Genomic DNA, 7336 nt, shown 5'->3' with positions numbered 1-7336 from the left:
AACATAGATCCAAGGTATTTAGGGTTGTATGTGCACCATAGGATGTTGTAGTATACTAAAACCCAACACCACTAACTCTCCCCTAATTGGAGTTAAAATCCAAACTAAATGTTTCTCACAATCGATCACCGCCCCATTGGCGCTCAGCCAATCTATAGCCACAATAACATTTTTCCCTCGCAAGGGAATGGGAACCAAATCAATCGGATATTGGTTACTGAACATCCGAAGAATACAACCCTGATGAACCCTCGCTACCCAGACAGATCGATCATCTGCAATCTCAACATCTAAAGGGAAATCCAGCTCCCCCGGAGCTCCAGCAAACCTCTTGCTAAGCGCAAGCGATACAAAGGATCGGGTAGCCTCCAAATCAAACAACACCATAGCATAAATGCCATTCACGAGGAGCGATCCTAAAATTAAACACATGAATATAAGCAAGCAATTCAATATAAATAAAGAGAAAATGAGAAGATACATACTCGTCACCTCATTAGGTGCCGCACGAGCCTCCTCGGTCGTCAACTGAAAAGCCCTTATCTTCACCATAGGTGCATCCGCCGTACATTGGTAGCTGTCAGTGATCCATAGAGTCACAGGATCGAAGGCTGAGATCGGCCTTATTACAATCAAACTTGGATAATGGGCCTTCTTATGGCCCCTCTGATTGCAATGAAAGAAAATCAGATCAGATCATGGGGTGGTGGTGGTGGTAGCAGTACAATCCCTACTAAAAAGACCTTTATGGCCTCACTTGAAGCAGGCCGAACCGCCCACCCTGCACGGTCACTCGTGTATCTTGTCGCACTTCCCACAGCGACTTCGACCCTACTAGCCTCTCGATCTCGAATCCTGAACCTTGGGCCTCTTTCCCGACCCCCCTGAAACTTGAGCCTGATCCGTCTTCCTTTTCCTCTCCATCTTGATATCAATCTCTCTCTCTTTCTCTCTCTCTCTCTCTCTCTCTCTCTCTCTCTCTGGCTCTTGCTATCATATCCTCCAGTGTCTTGCAACTAGATCGGCTCACAAACTGTCGGATATCACTCGTCAACATCTCATGGCACCTTGACTTCTTCATCTCCTCATTCGCTACATACTGTAGAACTAAAAGCTCCCTCTCACGAAACAACATGGTGATCTTAGCCACCATCTCAGTAGTCTGGCGGAGATCCTAAAACTCTCGCACCAACTGCTGCACCTCAATCACTGGTGCAAACTCAGCCCTTAAACTAGTCACAAAATCATCATATGACATGGACTCAATCTCCTTGTCTCCCAAGGTATTCCCTACCTCCTCCCACCAGTCTCATGCCCTGTCCTTCAAAAGACACGAAGCAAGTCTTACCTTTTCCCCATTAGGGCAACTGCAGGTGCGGAAAGCATTAGCAACATCTACTAACCATTTCCTACACGCAATCGAGTCCTTCTTCCTGTGGCAATCTGGAGCCCCGCATGCACGGAGCTCCATAAAGGCCAATGAAAGCGCCCCAACAAGGCCGCCATCTTAGAATGGAAAGAGCCCAAATGCTCCTCCAACAGCTCCACATACCCTCCTTGACCGAAATGAAGATCATAGGAGTTTGCTCGAGTATGCAACGTGTAATCTTAGATGAAATGAACTCCCACGTGTGATTATCTAACTACCCGGCTCCAAAACATGAGCCCAAGCCCTCACTAGTACAAGAACTACCAACCAGTCTACCTCGAAGAGTCACCATACTGAAAATAGACCATATAAACCATCAAAATATGCATCAATATATATATATATATATATATATATATATATATATATATAGAGAGAGAGAGAGAGAGAGAGAGAGGAATCTCATATTCTACAAGCTTTCGGGTTTCATTGCAGCTCTCCTTGACTCGAGTACGGATCCTCTACTTCTAGTAGTAAGAGCCCATACTACCTTCCACATTTATCCATACTTTCCTCAAGGATTTCCTTGAATCTGCCAAGTCACTCTATATCCATACAACTAACCCTCATCAAGATAAGGATCCCAACACTAAATCTTTTCCTAGGTTTTCCTAAGGCAACCATCACACCACTCTCCGCCATCAGATGCAGAAGGAACTCCTATCGACACCCTCTAACAGGCTCAAGAATAGAATTACATATCACTGACACCAGATAATTCTTCGAACGAAAGGTCTCGAACTATAACAGTTGAACTCAAACAAAAGCTGCGCAATAGAGTTAAAACCTATCCTTCTATTTAGTTTCCACAATATTTAACTTAACATATTCACTTACTAGTTAGCTGATGTTAGTGAGATCTCCTAAAATGCACAAAGCAAGCAATATTCGAGCATCAAGTAATCAGAACCAAGCATAACCTAATCAGGTCATCCTATCACTGACTAATCAGTACTAGCATACAGGTCTACAAGCTCACACAATAGACATGCAAAGGCATCTCTCCTAGCATTCTATCAATCAAATACTGAGCAGATCCTTAGCCCTAACTAGCATGCAATTCACAAATTCACAAATCAAATAATATCACATAACATGTATGGGTATTTTGGGAAAACTTACTTGAGCTCGGTCGATTGCATGCACCACACCTTTTTTTATATTAGAAAATCCTTTTCTTTAAAAACATTTCCTTTTTTTTGAAATTTTTTACCAAATCCACAGTTTGAGTTCAGACACACCCGAGAGTATGTCTGAATCCCTCAAACTAAGGCTCTGATACAAACTTGTAACGTCCCAAAAATTTCATTTTTTAAATTAATAAAACAGTAATCCAAAACATTGTCATACAACCAAGATGATATCAAAGTGTATCACCACATCATAAAATATTAGAGTAAATGACAAAATGCGGAATGAGGTGGTGTGTGCTCTGCAATCATCCTGGGCTCTTTCCTTTTGAACCAGAAATATCCGAAACATAAACTGAAAACCGTAAGCAAAAAGCTTAGTGAGTTCCCCAAAATACCGCATACCATACATAATAAACACATACTGGGCCCCCACAATTCATCGGGCCCCGCCTGACATCGAGTCTCACCCGATGTCGGGCCTCTCTCGGCATCGAGCCCTGATCGGTTTACAGATCTATCAATCATAAAGCCCCGCCTGACATCGGGCCCGCCCTATACACATATAAACACATAAACATATAATCCTACTAAAACATGCGATAATCACAAAGATAATAGCATACCGTATAGTCATCGAACCTCGCCCGACATCGATCCCCACTCGGTATACATACCAACGCATACTCATGCAACAGTCACGCAGACATCTAGCATCCTAATATAATAAACAATGGGCCAAATTTGGTGCCTTCGACTCCCTAAACACAGTGAGGAAACTCACCTCAAGCTAATGAGTCTCATAGATAAATCTCTAGCAACTGGTCCGAAAATCCCTGCGCTATCATCAAAAAAACATCCAATTAACAATTGGATCCCGACTCATAACTAAGAGTCTAAACTAGAATAAAAGACCATTTTTCCCTTTACCTAACTTGGCCCAAGGCCAAGGCCCAATCCAGCTACTCAAAAAGGCCCAATTCCAAAATTGGTCACCTAAGCCCAATTATGGCCCAATCTTCCAAATTGGGCCCAAATCCCTTCATGGTCCTTCAACCAAAAGAACCCAACATAATGACATCAACCCAAAAAATAGTAATCTAATGGCCAACAAGACCTTAAAATCCTAATGTCCAAACATGGGCCTAAACCGAGAATCCCAAAATTTGAAGCCCACCTACTGAGTACATGGGGTATACTCAGCTCGTACGCTTAGCATACACCCTATGGGGCTAGTACGTGCAGCGTATTAGCTTGGTACGCCTAACGTACTCACCAGTTGACCACCCCACTTCATTATGTACTTAATCCATTGACACTTCAAGCCAAACCCTCAAATCTAATTCTATAAGACCACTAATCATGCAAAGTTGGCAACTTTACACACATGCTTGGCTTAATGGGCTCAAGAGCTCAAAAAGAGCTTAACAAAGGTCTTAACACATGCATGGTCCAAGATACATCATAAAGCTTGCATTTTTATGAATAGGGGACAAAAAAAAGCCTAGATCTAACACTAAAACTTCTGGAGTGAGTCAAGAAGCTCATCAATCACTCCAAGGACTCAAAAAGCATAAAATAACAACATAACTAGATCTAGCATCATTGATCAACAATATATGAGTTGTTTACCTTAAAAAGCCGCAAATGATTAGCTATCCCAGGATCTTCAAGCTCAAGACACAACTCCAACAGGTCATCTTCTTCTTCTCCTTCACAAACCAACAAACACTCTTTAAGGCACAAAACACACAAAAACACACTGGGGTTACAATTTTTGGACAAAGGAAGGTGGAGGTTCGGTAAACATGACCAAATGAGGCTATCATATGGTTTAAATAGGGTGTAAACCCTAGAAATTAGGGTTTCATTAAATCCCACATACGCCATGCGTACTCCACGTACGCCCATCGTACGTGGATGGGATCGACGATCAACTTCGGGCTAGTACGCTAAGCGTACCACCTAGTACGCCCTACGTACTAGCTTAAGGACTAAACTGCAAAATTTTTTGATGGACAATGGTTTAAATGCGAACTTACCAAATTCAAGTGTTACACATGTATATAAGGAACGTCTAAATTTGACTTCATAAGAGGAAGTTATGATTTTTCGAAGCATTCAGCACAATTGTGTTCCAGCAAAAACTGAAATTCAAATAAGTTGATTGTTAAGGAAAATAATCTAAACGAGAGTCGGATATCTCATCATTACTTATCCATCGATATAAATACAGTCGAGAACGGATATCATATGGAAGAGTTATTAATTTTACAGGGATTTTAATAGTCTAAACTCACTAAAAATATAACTTTAAAAAAAATTAAGAATATACGAAGGATTCTAAATGGAAGTTGTAGATCTCGTCGATAGCTATACGCGGATAAAAAGAATGTCGAAAACAGAGCTCGTTTGAAGAAGATACGATTTTTTGAAGTTTTTCGAAAAGTTCCTCGCATAGGTTGGTATGTGCGGCGTGCAGAGCTTCTAGAAGGGGGGGGGGGCAAACCCTCTGGAAACTCATGGCTGTAATATGGAGGAATAGCATACCCTGATTGTATGACACGCACCTTGAGAAGCATGACACGCATGGAAAAATTTGGCTATAAATATGAGGCCAAGCCTCATTTCCCCCCTCACACTTTGAGAACCATTCTCTCTGGATTCCTTCTGGAAAAAAATCTATAAATTCTCTAGTAATTAGAATATATTAGCTAGACTCGGAAGTCCCTGAGAGCTTGGCGAGTGAAAGCTCTCCAGTTGGGATTTTGCCAACACAAGTTCCGGACTTTTGTCAGGAAAATCTCTGTAATTTAAGGTACACTTATATCAATTTTAGTATAACTTATATTTATGTTCATATTCTATGAACCTATAAATAAGATTTATCAATACTGATTGATTTACTTATGCAAGCGATGTCTAGGCTGGATTTAGTGAGGTGTTTAATGTGAGATTTTCAAATAGTATACTATGCATATCATACGAACCCTACGTCCAATATATTCCTTACTTAATAGATTTTGATGTAGACATAGAGATTAGTGAGTAATATATACTATCATTAGTCACCAGGAACATTAAACTAAGACTCAGTATAAATAATACTTAGGTCTCGTTAAAAGAAAAGGCTAAGGTGTTAGACGAAGCATTGTCGAAATCATAAGTCAGTCGCTTTAACTTGTGAGTGCATAGTTACTTGTTGCTTACACATAAATACAAGTATTCTAAATGCTTAAAATGATATGTGTGCTGCTTCGTTGTGGTTGATATATATATATATATATATATATATATATATATATATATATATATATATATATATATATATATATATGTGCAACATGATATAGTTATTACTTAAAGTATATATATTTTATCATATTTTAAATATGTTTGGGTAGTGAAGGATGTGTTAAATAATAGATGAGATGTGATAGGTTAGTAGAGGGATGAGTAAAATAATAAATGATGGGTTGAGATAAGCTAGTAAAAGGTTGGACGAAATAACGAGCTGTGACCTGTTGTGCTATAACCAAAGTACCATTGTACTGTTGTGCTTGCCCAAAGTACTATTGTACCATTGTGCCTAGTCACCTAGGAAAATATTAGTTAGTAAATGTTATGCAAAATTTATAAGCTGTGACCCATTGTGCTATCACCAAGTACCATCATACTACTATGATTACTTTTGTGTTTACCCCAAATAAAATCATACTATTATGACAAGATGTTTAAGGAAGAACAGATAACCATTGTTGCTGATAAAGATCCTTTTGGAAAGATCCCTAGAGATCACTATTTAAGGAATATGAAATGAAGATAACGAGAATAGGTAACAGTGTTATTTACTAAAATATATAAGTAAAGATTATAATATTGTGGGTTGAAAACCTTATGTACTCACTAGGTTTTTCAATATGACCCACTCAATTTCTTTGTATCGTATGTATTGTTACGAAGATATATGATTTGGATCTAGGAGAGATTTGAGGAAATATAGGCCATTAGATATTGTAAGGCCAGTAATAATTACGTGTATGCTTATGTTTCTTGTATCATTTATGACATCCCATGTTTTAATAATCAATGAAATACATTTCTTTAGAAATAACTTTTACGGAATAATTTGCACTATATAACGAATAATCTGTTTTTAAAATAATCATAAATAAAAAGTTATTTTCTGCCATTGAAAATGGGTATGTCACGGAATCCATTAAAGTAGGGGAGAATGTGAGAACCCGAAATTTTGAAAAAGTTGACTTTTAGTCAACTATTGACCAAATAGGCAATTTTGTCATTTATGAGAAAAATATACGAATATGAAGTTGTAACTTCATGAAAATGGCCAAGAAGAGTTTAAGTCCTTACGATGATATTAGATAAGTAAGTTATAGAGAAATAATGCATGAGAAGATGCATTCTGGCCAAAAGGGTAAATTGGTATTTTTTTTTTTTTTTACTTTTCAGGAAATTTTGTGACTTAATAGATTAAAACTTGTATTAACTTAGTGAAAAGTGACTTAATATATAGAGAATATCTACCTACCTTTGTGTGGATATAAAGAACATCGAAAATGGATAAGAAATTAAAAAGACATGAGGGTTAGAAAGTGGGACAAAATTTCCCAAAGCTGGAATGGAATCAACTAAGGAAACTACTGTCAAGCAGTTTTTACAACATGGAGAATAGATATATGTGACATGGGGAATGATTTGCATAAAAAATAATAGCAACATACTTTGCTCCGCGCCGTGAGCATATGCGTGCCAG

This window comes from Lactuca sativa, chromosome 5 (genome assembly GCF_002870075.4).
Source record: "Lactuca sativa cultivar Salinas chromosome 5, Lsat_Salinas_v11, whole genome shotgun sequence".
Classification (NCBI taxonomy): domain Eukaryota; kingdom Viridiplantae; phylum Streptophyta; class Magnoliopsida; order Asterales; family Asteraceae; genus Lactuca; species Lactuca sativa.
This window is presented reverse-complemented; position numbering follows the sequence as displayed.